At 34.4% G+C, this 23,911-nt stretch overlaps 1 protein-coding gene across 5 annotated transcripts in view; it reads left to right on the forward strand.

Moving 5' to 3' along the window:
• Positions 1–23,911, forward strand: part of SEMA3A (semaphorin 3A) — a 657,947-nt gene that overhangs the window by 360,576 nt on the left and 273,460 nt on the right. The window contains exon 1 of one of the 5 annotated variants that reach the window (XM_056799473.1): positions 21,011–21,149. The exons of the other annotated variants lie outside the window; for them this stretch is intronic. The gene's annotated coding sequence lies outside the window, so the exon portion shown is untranslated. Of the gene's footprint in view, positions 1–21,010; positions 21,150–23,911 lie in introns of those variants that run through there. 5 annotated transcript variants of the gene reach the window in all.

Below are 23,911 nucleotides of genomic sequence, written 5' to 3' on the forward strand. Positions count from 1 at the left end.
TAAATGTAGATGGACCGATACTTCTAATTCTCCACTGCTTGCAAGACCTAGGCCATAGAAAAGGAAAGTACAAGACCTTCTAATAACATCATATATTAATAGCACTAGCTAAAAGTATAATTATTCTGACTCTTCATTAGGAAAAGAATTCATATTTTCATTAGTTTCAGAATTTCAGGATTTTAATTGAAATTTTCTGTCCATGAAGTTCTACTTATTTGGTGCAAAAATTCAGACACAGCCACAAAGGTGTTACAATATTCCTTTTTTTTTAATTACACTAAGTACATAACTATCTGAAGTATTTAATAAAATCTCAAATTAAAAATAAATACCTTCTGGGGGTGTGGCTAGGTGACTCGGTGGACTGAGAAGTCCTGCCTTCAAATCTGGCCTCAGACACTTCTTAGTTTTGTGACTCTGGACACTTAACCCCCATTAGCTAGCCCTCTTCCACTCTTCTGCCATGGAAGCAATGCAAAGTATTGATTCTAAGAGGAAAAGAAATGATTTAAAAGTAAATACATTCTGAATATGTGTCAGTGTCCTTTGGTAGAGAAGGTGAGTCCATTTCTTACCTTCCATTCTAGAAGAGAATCACTTTTGTGTGCTCAGATGAAAAGTTCTGGGGATAGGACAGAGTAGTGTTGTCTACCCTAATCATGAGTTAAAGCTGTTTCAAGTTTGAGGGGAAAGCCTCTGTATTCCAGGAAGCATTTTGGGGTGAAACCAAATTTCTTGGAGAAAGGAGATGCAGAGAGGCATTCTAGTTCATTCCTAAAAATGTATTATATGTCCCTTCTGGTACCAACAGAGCCATAGAAACTAGGTGAAAGAATTATTTCTCCATAATTGTGAACAGTCTTCATCTTTTTTATTCTGTGCTGCTTTTTTTTTTACAAAGCAAGGACAGATGGGAGGATTGTCCCATATCCAAAGAGTGTATAATGATGTTTTGAACACCCAAGTATTGAATCAACTTTAGTTCATTCATCCAATCAACAAACATTTTTAGCCACTTATTCTGTATGCTAAATTCTGGGGCATATATACAAATGAATATGATATATCTCCTGTCCTTAAGTTTACAGTTTTTGTAATGAAAAGTAGCTTCCTATATTTGAATGCTGTTTATTAGATTATAAAGTCCTTAAAATTTAATATGTATAACTAGACATGTACATCTTAGTGTGTGAGTAAATATATTATGTCCAACCACAATGAATACTCAGTTTGTGTTACTGCCCTCTTTTTAAATATACTGTGGCTCTTTATAATGAAATATTGCCCATGAATAAAAAAAAAGTAACCAATTCTTACACATTAATTACACCTATAATGATTAATAATTAGACTATGACTGAGTCCAAAAAAATGTATTTTGTTTAGATTTTTGAGAAAGGAGTTCTGATTACAACCAGGCAAGATTTCTGGTCCATAGAAGAAAATTGACAGACCAATAGCTTTTATCATCTATTATAGGACATTTTGATCCTGTCCTACAATTATATATACCTTTTGGTAAAGTTATCATTTGAAAATTTGCTCCCAATATAGAAGAATTTTGACCCTGATAAAGGGCAATATGGGGGGAGCGGATTCTCCTGATACATAGCTACAAGTCTTTTAAGGTTGATTATCAATGTCAGCATTGCAAGTGATGCAAACCATCACCTACTTACTCCTTAATACACATTTTGATGAGTGAAATAATATGTTTTGATCAAGTGTACTTTGTCTCTAGATTTACATTTTAGATGACATTAATTTAACATATCTTTGTTTACACATACATATACTTATAGTATTCAAAATACTTGTTGAATAATTTAAAACAAGTTTCTCATTATTGATTTCTTTGGGAGTGATTGTTTGGAAGGGTTCATTTTTTCTTGTTGCTAGACATTTTCCCTCAGTTTATGAGCTCAAACTTTGCAATAGAAGTTCCAGTAATTCAGAAGACACTATGGCATTTAAAATATTATCTGAATTAATGGGAACACTTTCTTGATGTACAGTCAATCTGAAATAAACTAAACTATCCCCTTAAAATAGTGTTCAAATGATCCAAATGCAGATAAATCCCTGTAATCTCAGACAATAATATTGTACTTTGAAAATTTAAAGGTAAAGAGGATTAGCTTTGTTGAATCAGTCCTTTCACATGCCGAGAAATGGATTTAATGTAGCAGTATTTCATGCCATTGTGCAAAACAGAAAACAATATGTTCCTTTCACCATGCTGCTTATGTCAAATTTTAATGATTATACATGAATCAAGACAAATTAGTACTTTAGATTATGGGATATTTGTTGAGTCTCTCCTGTATGAAAAGCTTACTATTGGGGGATAAAAACATATACAGAGCTAAATAACAATAAAATAATTTAATGGCATTTTGAGAGCAATAAAAGAGATGACATTGAGCAGCTTATAATTACAGGCAATGCATACTATATGAGTGGGATAGTTAGATACGTAGATAGATATGGATGCATGTATATGTTTATGTACGTATGTGCATATCAGAATTTAGGACTTGTACTTATTATTTGCAGCATATATGCCCAGTTGTCACTCAGACTTTACTTGAAGTCTTTTAATGAAAACTTATGACTTCTGATTATTCTTACTGATAAAAGACTTCCATTTGCATCTATTGTTCCCCATCCAACCTCTAAAACCAATAAAGCTAGATATAGTCTCTCGTCCACATAACAGTTCTTCAGATAGTTGATGAAAATTGTCATATGCCCCTGCTGAGTCATTTCTTCTAGCAAAGTTTCTCAAAATTTCTGCAGCCAGTCAACTTACATGATGTGATTTTGAAGGCTTCAGCATCTTCTATATACTCTAACTTTTCAGTGTCACACAGAAATGAATTCAGAATCCAAATGTGTTTTGGCAAGGACAAAATACATGTTATTATATTCCCCAGGTCTGGTCACTATGCTTCTCTTTAATGAAGCCTAAGATTTTATCCACTTTTCCCCTTTGCCATATAACACCATTGATTCATGCTGAATTTGTAACACCATAATGAAAAATCCTTAATCTTTACTTTTTTATGAAAGTCTGTCTAATCATGTTGAGTGATCTTGACTGAGTGATAAGTCTGGATTGAATGAATAAAAGCTGAAAGGTAATTGAGTGATTGAGGTGAAGGATCTGCAAAGGGCAAGGGAACAAGGATTATTTTGGCTCCCCCATATTGACTGGTATATGTTGGAAAGAATTACCAGAGAAGGTGTGTCTTCAGGAGGGAGTTAAGAACATGAAATCTAGGTCCAAGGACAGATACTTGGTACACACCATCAGAGATAGCTTCCAAACTGATAAAAAGCCATTAATGACTATACTTTCAAGTATGGCTATTCAACAGTTTCCAAGCCATTCTTTCGCTTATATCTTTCCATTTTATTCACAAGAATACCATGAGAGATTGCTTTTCTAGATTATTCCAGATTTTCCACCTAGTTACACTATTTTTAGAAAAAAAAGTTACCCATGATTTGTTCTTGATGATGCTATTCTTTTTTGTTTGCTTATTATTAGTGTTTCTGTTTGTAGATGTTCCCTAACCTTTGTTTTTATAATGTGTTTCTGGATTGAGGTAGAAATTTAAATAAAAATGACAAGAATTTATAGATTCTAGTTTCTTTTTCTTTGATAAAAGTGGGCATTTGGCTACTAGTTCTGCAGCACCCTTCACATTCTCTTCATTTTTTTCAAAGAATATATGCAAAATATTAATAATTATATCAAACTATTCTATGTAAATGTTATTTTTAAAATTACAATCACTTGTCCTTTTCCCTCTTTCATGTCCCCCCACTGGCCCTCAATTGAATAAATATGAAAACTCATTAAAAAACCTACATTCTGTAGCAAAACAAATTAGACCATTACCAAAAATATATTTCTCTCTCTACATTCTAAGTTTACCAAGCTTTTGACAAAAGGTTAGGGGCATGTTTCATCTTGTCTATTGGACTGATAGTTTATTACTGCATTGATTAAAGTTCTAAAGTCTTTGAAGATTTTTTTTTCCTGATTGCAATCCCAGTTCCAAAACTCATTGGTATGGGACTCTTTCTTCTTGGTGAAGAACAATGTTTTGCTATTGTATTTGTGTAAATTCTCCTAGTTTGGGAGACTCTTTTGTGTCAGTACCTCTCCCATTCTTTCAGTTTTCTCAGAAATAACCTTGACCTGCCAATTTGAACTCATGCAGGACAGTTAGATAGTTTCTTACTATCTTCCTACTTCCCATTTTATTGGTAGATATCCCTGTATCTACTATAGATATGCATGCATCATGGGCTCAGCATCAGCACACCATGCCATTAAAACTGTCCCTTCTTTTCCCATTGAGTAAACTTGGTGATTTCCCTATATGTGGAAGGGGAAAAGATAGATTTGCGCACCCAAGGATGTGCCTGACTGTGTATTCACACCTGTCTCATGTTCTAAAAATGCCATAAACATGATAACCAAATTCAGAGTGGGTGCCATAGATGGTATTATTCCCATTTAAAAGAAGAAACTGAGTCAAAGAACAATAATGTGCTCTGATATTACAAGTAGCAATTTAGGGAAGAATTCAAACCCAGGTAATTTCTGACTTCAAAATTAAATTTAAGTTTTTCCAGGGGGCAATGAGCTACCTCCTTGAAAGCAGGGATTTTCCCCTTCCGTTCAGCCTTTCTCTCCCTGGTCCTCATCACACTATTTGAAAGATAATAGGTTTATAAGGACTCCTTTTTGACTTCTTGATTTCCCACTTTAAAAGCATTATTATTTTCTTTAAAAGAACTGATCTGTACATATCCCATGACATTTTTGGCCATGGCTTTTCACAAATTCGAGGACATCCTAGACTCTTTCTCTGTTTTTTTCCATAATTCATGGATCCTATGAAATCTCTTGAGGCCAACAATTCTGTTCAATACACTGGCTGTGTTTTTGTCAACCTCACTCTTACTGAATGATCTGGATTCTTTCATGAAACTAGCAAAGAGATTAAAATTGGACCACTGATCTCACTGGCCATTGGTTTAGAGATCTCCAGATTGAGACTTCTGTACCAATGCAGATAGTCTCCTCCTCTGCACTCTCTACTCTTAGGAATTTGTCTTTACATCTGAAAGGTCAAGTGATTTCTCCAGGTCACACAACCACTGCATGTCAGGGACAGGACTTAGAAAATAGGTCTTTGCAGATGTGCTACTATACTTGCCTGTATGAAATATAATTCTTTTTTCATATAATGATTTCTCATACTGTTTTCATTTGTATCAACTCATTTCAGTAGCAGCCACAAAGCAGTAATATTTTACATTTGAGATTAAATAATGTCTTTCTTTCCTCTAATTAAATGAAAAGAGTAATTTAAAATGTCATCTGCCTGATAAAATTATAGAGATTATGTTTTTAAGGGGACAATATTATCTTCCTGAAAGATTATTTTGGTCTTTGCTAAAATTGCAGAAAAATATCAGAATCCATCTATTGGGGACTGTTAATTTAAGAAAGAAATATAACAGTAACATAAAATGCTTTAAGGGGTTTCTACCAATATTAGTTCAAATTTAATTTCAAGTCCTTCAAGAGGATAGTATTTCTAATTTTACTAAGTATGACTGCTTTGAATTTAGTGAATACATAAGTTCATGAAACAGGAAGGAACCTTATAGTATGTCTTATCTAGGTCAGAACACTTCTTTGGCTATAGCTTTGGAGGCTAGAATAGTGTCGCTCAGGGTTGAGAGTAGTGATGATAGACTGTAGATGCTTATGTTTAAGGCTTTTTTTACATTCAATCCTCTCATCCTGTGATTATCATTTTCAAACTGATATTCCTGTCCATCTTCTCTATTCTTCTAGCAATCCTTTTCCTCATTTAGTGAAGAGTTAGAAAATGATATATTATATGCTCTTTCCTGAGAGGCCACAGTTACCTAAATATTTCTCTTGTATATAACAACAATAGCAATAATAGCAACAACAGCATGTTTATATAGCATGTCACAGTTCTTAGAATCATAAGACTTAGAGTAAGGCAAAGAGCTGTAATTATAGTGGGGCAGCCATGACTTTGATGCAGCTTTGGCATTTGGGGTAATGTGTTTCCTTCCACATTCACCATGCTGATGCTACATGATCCTTCATCAGCCGGGGCCCTGTGAAACTCAGAAAGTAGAGCATAATTACAAGCATAAATAAAGTTAAAGAAGAAGGGAAAGGAGGACACTGTCTTATTTCCCCAGGATCTGTAATTGCCTGGGAACTTTTATCATTTGACACTCACCTCTCTTACCCCTAACCCCCAATGATCCCATTCTAGACTCCTACCCCAATGCATGGAAACTGAATTTTCCCCAACTGTCAGGACTTCTACTTGTGACTCTGATGGGATAGGAGCTTAGAGATCATAGAGTACCCCAATCCTTCATTTAAAGATAAGGAAACTGGGGGCAGCTGGGTAGCTCAGTGGATTGAGAGTCAGGCCTAGAAAGGGGAGGTCCTAGGTTCAAATCTGGCCTCAGACACTTCCCAGCTATGTTTCCCTTGGTAGGTCACTTAACCCCCATTGCCTAGCCCTTACCACTCTTCTGCCTTGGAACTAATACACAGTATTGATTCTAAGATGGAAGGTAAGGGTTTAAAAAAATAATAATGATTCTTGTTTATTATGTAGAAATGAAAAAAAACAAAACCTTTTCTCTAATACCTTTCTCTAAGAAGTACTTCCAAACCATCCTTATATTTTAGTTATAATTTTCTTCCTTCTTGTTTTGTTTATAGAAAGAATGTTATATTTGGTGTGATTTAGTGTCTGACTACTCATTGGTCACTGGGTAAGAATTTCATATTTAGAGTACAAGTAGTCAGATTAAAGTTTGTCAGTGTCCTAAAATCTATGTGATTCTTAATAATTCCCCTTCCATTTTCTATTCTTTTGCAGAAATCATACAATAAGCAGAAAAGAGGCTACCCAGTGTCTAGGATCATTAAAAAAAAAAAACTTTGTTTCATAGGTTGCAAACCCTTGTCTCCCCAAATCACTACAGTGTTAAGCCTATCAGGGATGTTTGCATGCTTAGCTCAGTTAGACCTCCAAAAACAGTTTTGATTCAATAATCAAATCCTTTCCCACATAATAAAAATTCACAGAGTAAGTGCTTCACAGGCTTCATCTTTGGAAACATATCTACACGTTTCAAATCAGAATCGAACTTTGTAGATTTAATTAGAGCTACTTCTAATTGCTCAGCCAAGGTCCTGTCATATAATAAACAGTTTTCCCTGTATTTGATGTGCATTTTGACTCTAACACATCTTACTAATTAGATGCTTCATTACCCTTATTGATTCTTTCTTAGTCATGTAGAAATAGCTGGTGACCTGGTTCTTATACAAGATGATACATTTAAACTTTAAAAATATATTTGGACTTGCTCATTTGCATTCCCACAATCAGCAGGAAGTAATAGTGAATATTTTGGGGAAGAGAACAAGCATTTATTAAGTGCCTGCTATTTTATAGGGACTATGTTAAATGCTTTATGGATATCAACTCTTTTAATCCTCACATGTTTCAGAAACTAGGAAGACAGAAGTTGAGATTTACCAAGGGTCACTAAGCATCCAAGGTCAAATACGAACCCAGGTTCCCATCTTGCTACTGTGCCACCTAGGATAATAGATTGAGGGAAAGTTTAAAAGATGAACAGTATCTTTTGTAATTTGCAAGAATGTTTTTGAGGTTACAACATGAATTGAGATGGTCAAATTCTTTCTCTAGTATTTCCACGTAGCAGAAATAAAGGTTACACATTTTTGTTTTGCTTGTTTGAAGAGTAGTGACAATAGCATTGCTCTTCATATATTGCAGCTATAATAACAATTAGGCATAAAAACCAATTAATAAGGTTTTTGATATCTAATAAAATCTTTTAATCTATGATTTGTGTTGTATTTTGATTGATACGAGTGAGTCATTAACTTAATTATTCATTAATATGCTCCTTTTAAAATATATTTTAAAAGTCTTAGCTACTGACTCCTAAACAGGTGTTGTGGTATTACAGGGAAAGTATTTGTGAAGTCAGACTATATGTTCTTCTGCGGCCCTGACACAAGATAGGAAAGAGAAAATAGATGACTTTTCCTAGTATGGGATATTATGAGGATCATATTTTGTAAACTATGAAATGTTATAGAAATTCCAGGTATTATTGTTTTGTGCTAGTGCTCTTTCCTTTGGTGCTGGTGTTTCCATCATTAGTAAAAATGTTGAATTTTGGGGGGCAGCTGGGTAGCTCAGTGGATTGAGAGCCAGTCCTAGAGATGGGAGGTCCTAGGTTCAAATCTGGCCTCAGCCACTTCCCACCTGTGTGACCCTGGGCAAGTCACTTGACCCCCATTGCCTAGCCCTTACCACTCTTCTGCCTTGGAGCCAATACACAGTATTGACTCCAAGAGGGAAGGTAAGGGTTTTAAAAAAAAATGTTGAATTTTGTAATTGGATAGAGATGGAATTTGGACCTGATTTCATTAATACAATTCTTGGTAAGGAAACTCTCTTTACTGGTACAGTTTGACATTTTTGAATTTTATGAATATAAAGAATATTAAGAGTTGGTAAAAGTACTGGGAAGTTATGTGACTTGTCCAGAGTGGCAGTCTCAGAGGCAGAATGTGAACTCCAGTTTTCCTGGCCTCCAGGCTGGCTCTCTATCCACCTCTCCATGTTCCCTCTCATTAAAGTAAAATTTACTCCAGCCCTTCTAAGGGAGGAAAGATATATATTGAGGCTTATAGTTGGGTCAGTGGATCAAGCACTAAACTTTCTCAGGAATACCTGAATTCCAGTCTCACAGACTAATTTTGTAACCCTGGGCAAGTCATTTAACTTCTCCCTATCTGTTTCTTCATTAGTAAAATTGAGATAGTAAAAGCACCTATATCTAAGGTTATTATGGCAATAAAGTGACATACTATTTATAAAGCACTTTGCAAATGTGAAAATTCTGTCTAAATTCTAACCCTTGTTGTTATCACTATCAACACTACTACCACTACCATCAAAATCATTAAAATTTTTATTATGTATTATACTATCTAACACATAGGATTTTATAGGGAAAGCATGTTATATATTTTCAAGGTCAAGTAAAATCTAGGGACACAATCATAGACAAGGATCCCTTTGTGTTGCATATTGACTTAGATATTACTATTATCTCAGTTCTATTTTATTTTTATTTATTTTGCTACAAATTTCCCAGTTACATTTTAATCTGGTTCAGGACCACATTCAGGTGTTATCCTTTATGTTTAATATAAAACATGTAAAGGAGAGTAGTAATACGAAACAAATGTGGAAAGGAATGTGGAATCTGTCTTTAAATGTTTTGTAAGAAATTTGTAAGCAAATGTATTTGTATTGTAATATATAGAAGTGACAGGGAGCCTTTGAAGACTTTTCTGGATTTGAGTGACATTGTCAACAACACTTTTGGAACATTAATTTGTCAGCTATGGAAAATTTCTGGACAAAGGACTAATCCAGGGCCTTATTGCTGTATAGAGGTAACCCTGAGTTCTTGAAGTCAATTCCAATTGGTTGCAAATTCTGACAGATTCTATCATCCTGAAAAAAATTAAAAGATTAAGTTTTCTTTATGAATCTTGCTAAGTATGGAGACATTTATAACCAGGATACAATCCCCTTTTCCTTTCACCATTGAAATACATGAAAAAAAATCACTCTCAGTTCTGTGTGGCAATTTTTTTTTCTTTTTGGTGATTCAATTTTGTTTTAATTTTTTTCCAGATAACAGATAGATGCAACTTTACTAATCACTTTTTGACATTTTGCAAACCATGTTTTCTCTTTTCCTCCCTGATCTCCTCTTTGTAATGATAGGTAATATGCTATAGGATATATATATATATATGTTAATATGTTATCCTCTAATGTATATATCCCTACTCTTCATGTTGTGAAAGAAGACACATGTTGCTTATACTAGGGAAAAATTCATGAAAGAAATGAAGAATGATATGCTGTACTCTTCACTCAAACTCCATCAGTTCCTTCAATGGTGGTAGGTAGTCTTTTTCATTGTGAGTGCCTTAGAATTGTCTTGGCTTCTTGCATTGCTGATAATCATTAAGTCACACAAGTTGATCATCATATGTTATAGCTACTATTGTGTACAATGTTCTCCTGGTTCTACTCACTTGACTTTGCATCACTTCATAGTAAATGATATTTTGGGAGGTGAAATTGACATAATGAGACAAAAGAGAGCAGATGGAGGAAAGAATTACACAGTTTTAGACCAAACATAAACTTAAGGTAACTCTTAATATTATAAATGTGAGACTTGTGTCCAGTAGTCCAATGAGTGGACATACTATATCAATTATTTTGATTTGTTCTTTTTTACTTTAAGTGAAATCAGAAGGAAGTAGGTTTCAGTTAAATGCAAGGATGGCTCAAATAAGAGTTGGTGGGTTGGTTTTAACATTTGCTCAAACACAAAAAGAAACATCATTTAATGAGGCATTTGGTTATCTTATTGTAATGCTCAAGATTAGCATTTGCCACAAGGATACCATGCAGAGAATTGAAACTTATTCATTAATATCTATTATGGAGATTGTAGAAAAATAATGTCTAGGCCTAAATAAGGCCTTCTGAAATAAATCAGCATATATTTTCCTATTTGAAGACTAAAATGCAAAGGTTGGAATAAATGAGAAAATGATGGAAATATTTAGGAAGGTGTAAATCTTAAAGGAAGAATCAGATAAGTCAAAGAACTGTAGACTATCTGTCTCCTCCCAGTATGTCATAAATGCTTTCTTTGAGATAAGAACTCATATATTCTGTTATTAGGGATCACCAGATAATATCACACATACACAAATAATTTATTATATTTAAGCAGATGGCAGACAACTTTTTAGTAATTTTGGAATCATCCCAGACTCAGTTGTCAGCATATAGTCAGACCACTGACTTGATAGGGCAAATATGAAATTAGTATAAAGGAATAATAAAAACAATATAACTTGATTTTTTCAATAATATTTCTTCTGGAACAGGTAGGTAGCACAGTGAATATAGAGCACCAGGCTTGGAGTCAGGAGAACCTGAGTTCTAATTTAGCCTCAGATTCTTCCTAGCTATGTGACCCTAGGCAAGTCACTGAGCTCCAACTACCTCCCTGTTACCATTCTTCCGTCTTGGAATGAGTACTTAGTATCAATTATAAGTTAGAAGGTAAGGATTTTTTAAAAGAAAGAAAGAAAAATAAATAAAATTTCTTCCAAAGCACTGGAAATGTGCTGTTTAGAAACATAAATAATCCCTTGAGTAGATAGCCAATAAAAAGAAAAGAATGCACAACACACATGCATCCTGTGGGAAAGCAGTCATTAAGCTTTTATTTAGTGTGTAGGAAAGTCTGCATGAAATTCTATCTTTCAAAGATAATAGAAAAGTTATCTAGCAAAGACTTGCAGCTTCTCTGTCCTGAGTAGTGGAGAGAGTCTTTGACTTTGGTCAGACGGCTATTCACAACTCTGTACAGTTTTAGTGATACTTGTATAGGTGTGTTTATAAACATAATGACGAGGATTAGTAAAAGAGATCAAAATATACCTGAGGTTCTTTAAGCCTCCGGGTCACCAAGTTATTGAATCAGATTGCACAAGGAAGCACCTGTTTCTCAAGGAAGAGGTTGGCTGCATCTCACAGTATATAAGTTCCAATTCATGTCTTCCACATGGACCAAAAGCAGTCATGTAATATTCAGTGAAATAACCCAGGAAATGACTGATTTTATTTGCTCCTGTACTTACAGCATATCCTCTTAAATGACGTAACGGCTGCTCCAAATATTATTTTATTATGACTTCGTCTACAAAGACACATCATCTTTCATAACAACTTAGGCGCACAGAATGCACATAGGAATTAACACAGTATTCCTATGTACCATGTCCCCAGGCAGGTCTGAATGAACATTCTTGAACTAAAGTCTGGGTTCTTCTAACAAATTCTGCAAACCACCTGTGATTGCCAAGAGCCCATTTATAGGAAAAAGAGGATACTTTCAGGGATATTCAGTCACTCAAGAAAATAAACGAAATCTGCAGCTAATAAATTGAAACAAGGACATGTTGAGAACTACTTAAAGGAACATTTGTTTTATAGAAGACACTTGGATTCTGAACTGGGAAATCTAAATGTCATTAGATAGGAAGGTGACACTATCCACAATGGGCTCTTCAAAGACAATTCTTGAAGCTGGGATACTTTTGGCACACACTTCCCTTACCAGTATGAATAAATGTCTGAGGCATTTCTGACAAAGACTGAATTTCATTTCATTGTGGCTTCAGTCATATTACAATGCACACAAACTATTTTACCTTATGCCAGACATGTGGAAGTGATCAGGATATGTAAATGATATGTGAAGGTGAGCTTATAGGTCTTGCTTAAAAACATGGACTATCCATGGTTATAAATTAGAAGCACATCATAAAGAGCAGCTTTGCTTTTTATGTACATTTCTCTATAAAATGATCATTGATAAATAAATAATGTGCTAGTTTTTGTGGTAAAGTAAAATAAAAATACCATATAGTATTATCTTGGGCTGTTATATCTCACCTTCAGAACAGTATATTTAAAGACAAAAAAAAGTTCATTATGAGTGGCTATAGAGTTGGTAAGTTGACAGCATTAGTACTGTTTCATTCCTTTAAGTTTTAAACGATAGGCTTCATTTTGTAATGATCCTTCAAAAATTATAAAATTGACACTGGAACACTGAAGTTATTTTTCTGGAAACGAGAAGCCCATTCCCTCTCCCCCCCCTTTTTTTCTTACATGATATCAATTTGTTTTGGATATATTACATATTTATTATGCTTGTGTATGTTTTTTAATAACATTTCATAAATGTTTAAAGACATAAAACTGAACCAAATCCCCTTGGAAAGGAAATAGATATAATAAAAAAATATTTTTCCTTTCTTGAACCACTGAACAAAGCATGTATTAGCCTCTGCACCAGGGTACTATGCCTCTGTGAATGGTTTATATACCATCTGCTACATGTAATGCAGGATATTAATGTAACCCAAGTATCAAAGTGGTGTTTCCTAGCTTAAAAATAAAAAAAATCAAAGACAAAATATGAAAATACCCCACTCATATTCAAGAACAATCCTAACATCTACTTAATCCATAATGAAGTGTAGTACTCTATAAAGATATAAATTTTGCATAATAACATGAAGGACTTTACTGGGGAGAACTTGAGTTTTTATATCTTTTATTTACAACATAGTTTATCATTATATGGTTACTTAGGAAACAGAAAGCTCTCAAATTATATTTTAGAAATGATTATCTAAAATTACAAATATAACATGTATGCATATAAGCATACTATCATTTTCTCAGTGATATAAGACACATTGCTATGGTAATGACTTCCAGGGAACTGCTCTGTTTGAACTTTTGTTGCATTAAATAGCTGTCCTATTTGCTTATCTGAGATTCCCTTCAGATGAATAACATCAGTGGCTATATTCTGTAGATTTTTACATGTAACTGAAGTTCATCTATTTCCATCTATTGGGTGTTTTTAGTCATGTTAATTAATGTGCTATATATGTGTGTTTGTATATGTTTAGTAGTAGTAGTAGTAGTAGTCTCTCGGTGATCGAGAATGACTATTGTCTTTGTGCAGCTTCATCTACAGTGTACCCTCATGTGGCTTTGGAGTCCAAAGGCTGAGGCGCACAGTTTGTGGCACATATATGTATATGTTTACATATGTGAATATACCACATATATATTTATATACATTTTTATCATTTTAAAATTCAGTACCTGATTTGGATAGATGCTTTCTGACCATCAAAAATGATGTTATTGTTTTTGTTTGGTCTTTTCAGTCACGTCCTACTGTTTGTGACTCTGTTTGGGGTTTTCTAGGTAAAAATACTAGAGTAGTTGGCCATTTTCTTCTTCAGTTCATTGTACAGTTGAGGAAAGTGAGGCAGAAAGTTAAGTAATTTGCTGAGAGTTGCATAGCTTGTAAGTGAATGAGGCCATATTGTAATTCATGTCTTCCTAACCATTCTATCCACTGCACCACCTAGTGACCCCCATCAAGAGTTTATGAATTCGGGGCAGCTGGGTAGCTAAGTGGATTGAGAGTCAGATCTAGAGAAAGGGAGGTGCTGGGTTCAAACCTGGCCTCAGACACTTCCCAGCTGTGTGACCCTGGGCAAGTCACCTGACCCCCATTGCCAGCCATTACTACTCTTCTGTCTTGGAGCCAATACACTGTATTGAATCCAAGATGGAAGGAAAGGGTTATTGAAATAAATAAATAAGAGTTTATGAATTCATCTGGCAAAAGTTGGCAATCAATTACTGAGCAAGAAAAGCAAAAGAAGTGGGAGATGGAAAGAGAAGAGCAGTAATATAATTGCATTGCATATATGGGAGTATTATTCTAATTTAGAAATTATACCTGGAATATAGCTACAAATCAAATCTCCATTCCTCCATATTCTACGACTGGTAATTTCTAAGGCTTCAAATCATGGTTTAATATAATGGAAATAATCATGCAAAGTAGAAATTCATTTTACATGATCAATATGTTACCAGAGTCTTTGTATAAGTTGAATATTGTCATATTAGTAAATCCCATTATTTAATAAGTATTTCTTAAACAAATTTATTAAGGCATTTTACAATGTTTCTAAGGCTTGTCAGAGCTGCCATCATCAGTAATCTTGTATCTAGGGGCCATTTGACTTCCTGAAGCAAAAAGCAGCACTGCTCTGATACAGATAGAAATTGTTACAAGCCAGAATTCTGGAAAAAAATCTGATAAAGGATCTAATGTTTGATTCAACAACATAATCAAACTAATGCTTCTCAGAGTAAGAATGAGCATCATTGAATGAACTTTTGAAAGACACAGCTTGGGAAAATGGTGTGGATTCAGTACATAATTTAAAAAAGTCATCTTGTGTATATTACTACCTCCAATTTTTGCAATTGCACATCACATATAGATGAATTTGCACATTTTAAGTTCACATAAATCTAGATCCTACTGTATTGGAGTCAGAATATTAGAGTTCAGTATTATCTCTCCTATTTACATCCTGGGGTTATCATCAGCAAGTCACTTCATCATCTACAAAATTGTTCCCAATTCTAAATCTTCAGGATAAGACTAGCAGAGAGTGTATTGGAATTAGAGTTAGGAAGCTTGAATTTGAATTCTGTGTGGACAAGGTAATATTGCTTAGCCTTTTGTAGCCTCAACTTTGTCATCTTCAGAATAAGATTAATGATACTTCCTCTGCCATTTTGAAAAAATGTTGTGAGGATCATATGGTATCATATTAAAAAAAAACCTTTGCAAATAAATTTATATAAGAATAAATTCAATCACTAAAGCTCTATCACAACAAACTTCCTGAACATATGCCTAGATCAGAGCAGAAAAGGTTGTTTTGTTTGTTTATTTGTTTAATCAAAGAAACAACTTGAAAAATATGACATCATAAAGGAAGCATAACCACACAGGGATAAACAACAGTAACTTAAATTAGACAGGTCTTAAATGTCCTCTCCCTTCACACTTAAATGGCATGAACTTTTTCGTCTATAGACAATGGTTAACAGAATATCATTATTCCTATTTAACAGATACATAATTCCTATTTAATACATACAGTGAATAAAGTTCTGGGCCTGGATTCAGGAAGATTCTTCTTCTTGAGTTCAAATTTGACTTCAGACACTTATTAGTTTTGTGACCGTGGGCAAGCCACTTTACCTAGCTTATCTCAGTTTTCTCATCTGTAAAATGAGATGGAGAAGGAAATGGTGAACCACTCTAGTATCTTAGCAAAGAAAACCCTAGCTAGGATCATAAGGAATTAGACACAACTGGAACAACTGAACAAGATTCTTAGTGATGGGTTGCTTAACTAATTGATCATTAATATCTCTAATTTACTCTTCTTTTTGCTTATCCTTTTCTTACTCAAGGACAAATATTTTCAAACTCTTTATTCTAAAAATTACATTTTTCTGTTGGGCTCTGCCAAAGTATTCTGTCAAATGGATCTATTATGAACTATTCAATCATGAAGACAAGTATTATAAACAAATATTTTAATGAGAAGCAGATAATTTCACTTCCTTCTGCAATCGTAGGAACGTTGAAACTGGAGTGTTGGAAAGATGTCTTGAGGGCTCTTCCATGATATAGTTAGATATCATTTTTTCTGTAGTGCTAATCTAAATGTCATAAGTGTAATAGGGAATATCAGAGAATTTCCTGAGGAATAGTTGTAATGATTAAAAAAAGTTTCTGTAGTGACAAAATTATACATCAAAGTTATAGTTAACTCTTAATTATCCATAATAAGAGAATATAAGAATAAATTCATATATTAATTTCAACACCATATGAAGACTAAAAACACTTATCATGGACACAAGGAGATAGTGAAGTTGATTAAAGATTTGCTGTGTTCAACTACTTAGATTGGATTGACTATTTGTTAGGGTGCAGATTTGGAGTCAAGAATAACTGACACAATTTCTGAAATTCACTTATATGTAACTGGAGAAGACAGTTAACATGTCTGCACCTCAGTTCCTATACAAAAGAATGGGTCAACACCTAATATCTCTTCTACATCTAAATATATGTTGTTGTTTTTTTTAAATTGACTCATTATTTCATTCTCACCATCATTATCAAGAGTAAAAGCATAAGATTATTGTGAGGCTAATGTTTGCAAAGAACTCTGCCTAGTCTATGGTGACATATATCTAAGGGCTACACCATCTATTTGGCTATGGACATAATTGTAAATATGAAAGGAGACTCCAACAATTATAAATATTAATTGTCTTTGGTTTGGTAAAGAATGTGTTCTACAAGTTTTGAGACAGGAAAAGGTCATTATGGACTGGTAAAGAGAAGCCTTGATAGAGAAGATTGGATTTTATTTGCAACTTAAAGTAAGCTGGGTAGAACTAAAACAATTAGAAAGGAATAGGGAGTCCTGGATTCAAATTTGGTCTTAGATACTACTTCCTAGCTGTGAAACTGTGGGCAAGACATTTAACTCCAGATGCCTAGCTCTTACTGCTCTTCTCTCGTGGAACTAATATTTAGTATTGCTTCTAAGAAAGAAGGTGTAAAAATGGAGATTTGAACCCTGGACTTCAATCCCCAGAAGTCCTTGCTCTAGTTCTCAAGATGCCCTCTAATCTCACTGAAATCCCCACCTGGGCAAGATCAAAATTTCTATTTAAACTGGCTGTAAAGCCTACTGAACTCTCTCCCTCTCCCCCTCTTCCCCTCTCCCCTTCTTCCCCCTCTCCCCCTCTCCCTCTTTTCCTCTCTCTCTGTCTCTCCCTCTCTCCTCTCTCTCTCTCTCTCTCTCTCTCTCTCTCTCTCTCTCTCTCTCTCTCTCTCTCTCTCTCTCTCTCTCTCTCTCTCTCTGTCTCTCCCTCTCTCCCTCTCTCCCTCTCTCCCTGTTTCCCCTCTCTCCCTCCCTCCCTCCTTCTGCTTCTAGGGACACACTTCTCTCAAGATGTAGTGAGTGAAATTGAATGGTCATTTCAGCCCTCCTAGCCATGTGCTTTCTTATTTTGTATTTTCTTTATTTCTTAATCTTTAATAAACCTCTAAAAATATACTACTTTTATTACTAGAAACTAAATTTTTAATCTAGAACAAAGGTAAGGGTTTAAAAATAAAATAAAATAAAAAGTACAAAGACGGTAATGTGCTTGGCATAATCTTGGAACTACAGATAAACTATTAATTTGAGGAAGTATGGTACACAGTAAAAGGAAAATTGTATTCAGAACTGGAGGGTCTTAGTTTTAACCGCAGATTTGCTATCTCCATAACTGCATGAAAAAGTTATTTTACTTCTTTTGGGCCTTGGTTTCCTTATGTATAAAAGGAAAAGACTGGCATATATGAGTTCTATGTTTTCTTTAAGCTCTACCTCTTTTATTCTAAGAATGTTGTTAGGTTCCACTACCTGCAATTAAATTAATCATTTGTTTAAATGTACTGACCAGCTAACTCAATTAATATGATCATTTCTACCTGTTTAACTGGGAAATAGCCTTCCCTGGAATCATGAAAAGGTTTATTATGGAGACCCATTGGAATTTAAATTCATTGATTTAGACCTCTGAGAACCCTGAGACACCAGAGGCTCAAAAGTTGTGGGTTAAACCAGGGCAGAAATCTTGCCTTGGACATTCTGAAGGTACAAAGGGAAGGATGATTCTAAGAGCTTTTTACATTAGAGAAAAAGGGGATTGATTACTCACTTTGGAAAAGGACTGAAAGTTAAAAAAAGAGAGAGAATAGAAAGAAATAAGACAGATTTTGTTCCATGTTTTATATCAATCAAATCATTCATATGACATGCCCATAGATACATAGCTTTAGATGTGTAGATCTATAAATACACGTATGCATATATGTATATATTTTCCATATATACATATGCACATATACACATACACACACCCACATATATACTCTATCCATGTAAATCAAAAGATAAATAGCTTTAAATGATAGATCCTCACAATATGATTTTTCTTTTGTTCCTATAGTCTTCTGAATTGATTAATCAAAGACCATTTAAGAAAAAGAGAAAATAGATAAGTTCAAAATACATTATTGTCCTTAAAAGATTAATATACTATTTTTTACTATTTTTAATATATTTTTATAATATGCTATTTTTCAGAATAAGGAAGGCAATGAAGAAGCAGCTATATGACAGAAAGGCAATGTGACTTGGGGTTAGTTTGGATCTGGTTCCAAATTTCTGTCTTCTATTTTTTATTATCTGCCTTAACTTGGAAAAATCTGCCTCTCTAAGCCTCATTTTTCTCAATGTGGAGATTATCTAATTCATTTCCTCAATTTTCTTAATATGAAGATAAGAAAAGTTATAGGGTTGTCATGCCAACCAATCAAGATCATTTATATAAAGTATTTTTTGAACTGTAATGCCTTTGGTGAATGTAAACTATGTTTAGTATCATAGTCTTCATTATCTTCATTATCCTCTAGGAACTTTTTCAAGGAAATAATATTTTTTTTAATTAAAATCCTTACCTTCAGTCTTGGAGTCAATACTGTGTATTGGCTCCAAGGCAGAAGAGTGGTAAGGGCTAGGCAATGGGGGTCAAGGGCCTTGCCCAGGGTCACACAGCTGGGAAGTGTCTGAGGCCAGATTTGAACCTAGGACCTCCCATCTCTAGGCTTAGCTCTCAATCCACTGAGATACCCAGCTACCCCAGAAATAATAATTTTTACAAAGATAAAATCATACAAATAACATCATAAGTGCTCAGGAATACAAAAAAGAGTTACTCATTTTAGGATAAAGAATATGAAAATGAAAATAGAGCACCTAATCTGACTTAGCAAGAGATTTTGAGAAGCATGAGATACCTTTTTGTTTGAAATTTTCAATTTCCACAAGTGTTTTTCTTTCTGTTTTCCCACCTATTGATCTAATCCATATAACAAATGTTATATTTAAAGCCAAAATAAAAGAAAGTAAGAGGAAAAAACAATATAACTGATCAATAAATCTACCTCTTCTTTTGAGCCATGATTATTCTTCATAATTTTACAAATTCAGTTTTGATATTTGTAGGGGTTTTTTTCTGTTAACATTGTTCTAGTAATTGTATATATTGCTTTCGTGGCTTTGTTTACTTCACATCAGTTAATGTAGATCTAATCATACTCCTCTTCATTTGTCAGATTAGTTGTATCTTGCAACTCAATAATATTGCATGATATTCATGAACAACTTGTTGAACAATTCCCTAATTAAGCCTGGATTTTGTTTAACATTTGCTATCACAAAAAGTCCTATTATAAATGTTTTGGAGTTTATAGAGACTTCTTCTGATCATTGGACCCCTTGGAATATAAGCCTATTAATGGCTTATGTCTAAGTCAAAAACTATGGTCATTTAATCACATTATTTTCATAATTAAAAAATAATTTACAGAATGCTTAGTCTGATTCACAGCTTCACCAAAAAAGCATAAGCGTGCTTATCTTTCTACAACCTCTTCAACACTAACTATTCACATCTTTTGTCATCTTTGCCAATTTTCAGCATGTGAAGTGAATGTTAGAAGCGTGTTATATTTTGCCCTGTTCATGTTTTCTCCTGTATCTTGGAGCTTCTGATAAATTGGTTTGATTGCCCCATGCACTGATCTGATTTGGCAATTACTGAGGAGACTGATTTTCCTCCATAGGAGCCACTATGATGGCCAATAGGTGTATACAGGAGCTTTGTGAGCTTCTGGGCTCATCTTTCTGCTCAATCAATATTTATTAAGTGCCACCCCTATGCCAGACACTGTACAATGCACTGGAAATACAAAAAGGGGCTAAAAATAGTCCCTGCCTTCCAAGAACTTAAAATATAGAAGAGAGGCTATATGCAAATAAATACAGATCAAGCTATATACAGGATAAATAAGAATTAATTAACAGAGGGAAGTCCCTACAGTTTAAAGGGATTAAGAAAATCTTATGAAAGATCAGATTTTAGTTTGGAACTTAAAGGAAACCAGAGAAGTCAGTAGGCGGTGTTGAGCAGGGATTCTTATTTGTATCCTCTAGTCTATAGCTATTGCTGGGGTTAATAAGGAAGTTGTACTTATTCATTTTAATTTTTTGTCTCAGTGATGATTAGGTGATAAAATGGAAGCAGTTCTATTAATTCAAGGATCACTTTATTCCTAAGACTCTTGAGCTCTGTGGAAAGGAATATAGACTGACAATTTGTGGGGGAAGGGCCCAACTGGGAGTGGCAGTTGGGTCTTTTGACTAGCACTTCCTTCCTGCTGGGAGTGGCAGTTGGGTCTTGTGACTAGCACTTCCTTCCTGCCAGGTGGGACTTGCTTCCGGGTATTGGAGGAGAGAGGAGCTTGTTCAGCCCAGTCTGGAGTAGCATGCTCTTCTTGGTTCAGCCTGAAGACACAGGCTTCTAAAGGTTAGAATTGTTCTTGTTTGCTTTCTGTCTACTGCTAAGATTCTGAATTAGAACAACAAGAGTAGACAGGAGTGGGACAAACTCTCTGCCAGTCTCTGGGGCCTGGCCTCAGGTCTGAAGCTGAGAAAAAACTCCAATCTCAACTAGTTATTAAACTTTATATTATTTGAATTCACAGTCAGATAAGTGGACTATCTTTTCTGGTCATAGAGGGAGCTAAACTTCAGTTTCAGTCATTTAAAGACAAACAAACCTCATTGGACCCCTGCTGTTCCTCTTGGCAGGGGGCATCTCCCTCCCTTGCCTCACCAAGCAGTGTTCCCTCTCTCCCCTTAACTCCTCCTTAACCCATACAAACCTCCCTTATTATCCCCCTTTTTTCCAATCCTATTTCCTTTCCCAATAAATATTACAGTTTTTGGTGAGCCAGCTAGGATTTCCGATCTATTGTGTCAAGAATTTGGAAAAAAAGTCAATTGGAGGTTTCAGAGATTCAGGCCTGCATACATTTCAAAAGCCTGTGTGACTGTGAAAAGTAACCATTTTGAGAGCAGTGTTGAGTGCAACTAATCTGCCTAGTGATACCACGCCCAAAAGAAACCACTCCTCCTGAAGGGAGGAGGTGACTCTTAAAGGGCCAGACTTGAAAACATTTTTTCTGTTGCAAAAAGCTTTTCAAGATACAAGACTGCAAAGAAACTATTACTTGCCATGGGTTATCTAGCTTGGATTGCGTATTTCTTGTATATGTTTTATGACTTATTTTTTGTCATGATTCTGGATTATATTTATTTTCTGCTTAGCATCTATGAAACATTGCAATGGCTGAATATAAGTGTGTATCACTTGATTTCATTTATTCCTACATATGCTGGAGCATTATTCTTTGTAACCAAATTATACTATGCCCTAAAAATAGGTGTGCATCTAATTTTTGGGGAAAAAAAAGCAAAAGATAATGAAATGGCTGTGACTACTTTAGCCATAAAAGAGGAGATGATGCAACTAAAGGAAATGATGAAGCAACTGACTGAAGAGAAACAATGTGGCAAAGGTATTAACACACAACAAGATATACCTAAAAATAACAATGTAGTTCAGCAAGAAAACACAGAAGGGGCTGAAAGTGGAATACCAATATTGCCACTAAGAGATCAAACAAGCCTATAACCAGATAGCGGCATAATTCATATTAAAACACATAAACCATTTACAACAGCTGACCTTGAAAGTCTGAAAAGACGGATGCCTTCCTGGTTTTCAGAACCGATGAGAAGTTTAAAAGAATTTAAAAGAGCAATTAGGCTTTATGATCCAGATTTCCAAGACACTGAAATTCTTCTCTCAGAATTATTTTCAAAAAGGGAAAAATAACAATTCTAACCTTTAGACAATCCTATTTCCTTTACCAATAAATATTACAGCTCAGAGTCCAGGACAGTTTCATTCAGGCTCAGAGGGAGAACTAAGAAAAGTAATATGTATTAAATATGGAAAGATAATATGGAGCCCTATTATACAGGTCTTTGCCAAAAAGAGAAATTAGTATTTTATGCTTTTATGTCCAACTGCCTATTGTACATCTCAAGCTGGATGTCTCATAGACATTCTAATTTCAACATTCTAAAGCTGATCATTATCTTTCATTTCAAACTTCTCCCCTCTTTTTTTTTTGAGGACACCCCCCATCCACCTTGCCACCTAAGGCTCTGAAACTAGTTGTCTTCTTGACCCCATTACACTCATCCCCCATAACAAATAACATTCCAAATCCTATTAATTATCCCTTTGAAACAACATTCTATCTACCTCTCCTCCTCTGATACTGACACAACTTTGAATCAGGCCTTTATCACCTGATGCCTGGACTGTTACAAAAGCCTGATGTTTGATTTGTCTCCTATCTTTTCTTTCCTAGTCTGTCCAAATGGATCTTTCAAAAGCATAGATCTGAACACGTTATCTAATTATTGCATACAGGATCAAGTACTGTGTGTTCTCCAATATTAGTACAGTTTTTAAAACTTTAGCATAAAAATGCCCTAAGGGTTTGGGGACACCTTGCCTAAAATGTTCTGGTTTTGTATTCAATGTCCTTCATAATATGGCCTCCTATCTTTCCAGTCTTCTTATTTATACTTAACAGTAGTGGTAAGAATATTATAAAAATGCTCACCTGTGAAAGATCAAAACAGTGATCTAAGACAATTCAAAAGGACCTATTTTGAAAATTTCTATACTGCTAGAGAGAGTACAAATTGAAGCATATTTTTTTAAAAAACTAACTTATTTTTTCTTGATTGGGTATTATATTTTTGCACCATAACTAATATGAAAATATGTTTTCTAGAACTTCACATGTATAATTACCATCATATTTCTTGCATTTTAACAGTTTCAAGAAAGGAGAAAGGAAGATAGAGAAATTTGATCTAAAATATTCAAAATTAAATGTTTAATTTGTATATGTAATTGGAAAATATTTAACAAAAATGTTATCAAAGGAAAGGGCCACAGAATTTGAAACTAAAATTTTCATCAATATTTTTTTAAAATATCCATTATTAAGATCATATTCTAAAAGCAACATTTGAAAAAAACACATGGCACTATTAAAGGAATGCACCAAGATTGCTGAATGCTAGACAATTTTTTGGAGTTACAGAATAAAGCTTAGGCAGTAGTTCCATTTTTCAATTCGGAAGACTTTTTTTTTCTCTTCACCAGTGAAAATGAATGTTGTACCACCCAAATCCTAATGT

This window comes from Monodelphis domestica, chromosome 5 (assembly GCF_027887165.1).
Source record: "Monodelphis domestica isolate mMonDom1 chromosome 5, mMonDom1.pri, whole genome shotgun sequence".
Taxonomy (NCBI): domain Eukaryota; kingdom Metazoa; phylum Chordata; class Mammalia; order Didelphimorphia; family Didelphidae; genus Monodelphis; species Monodelphis domestica.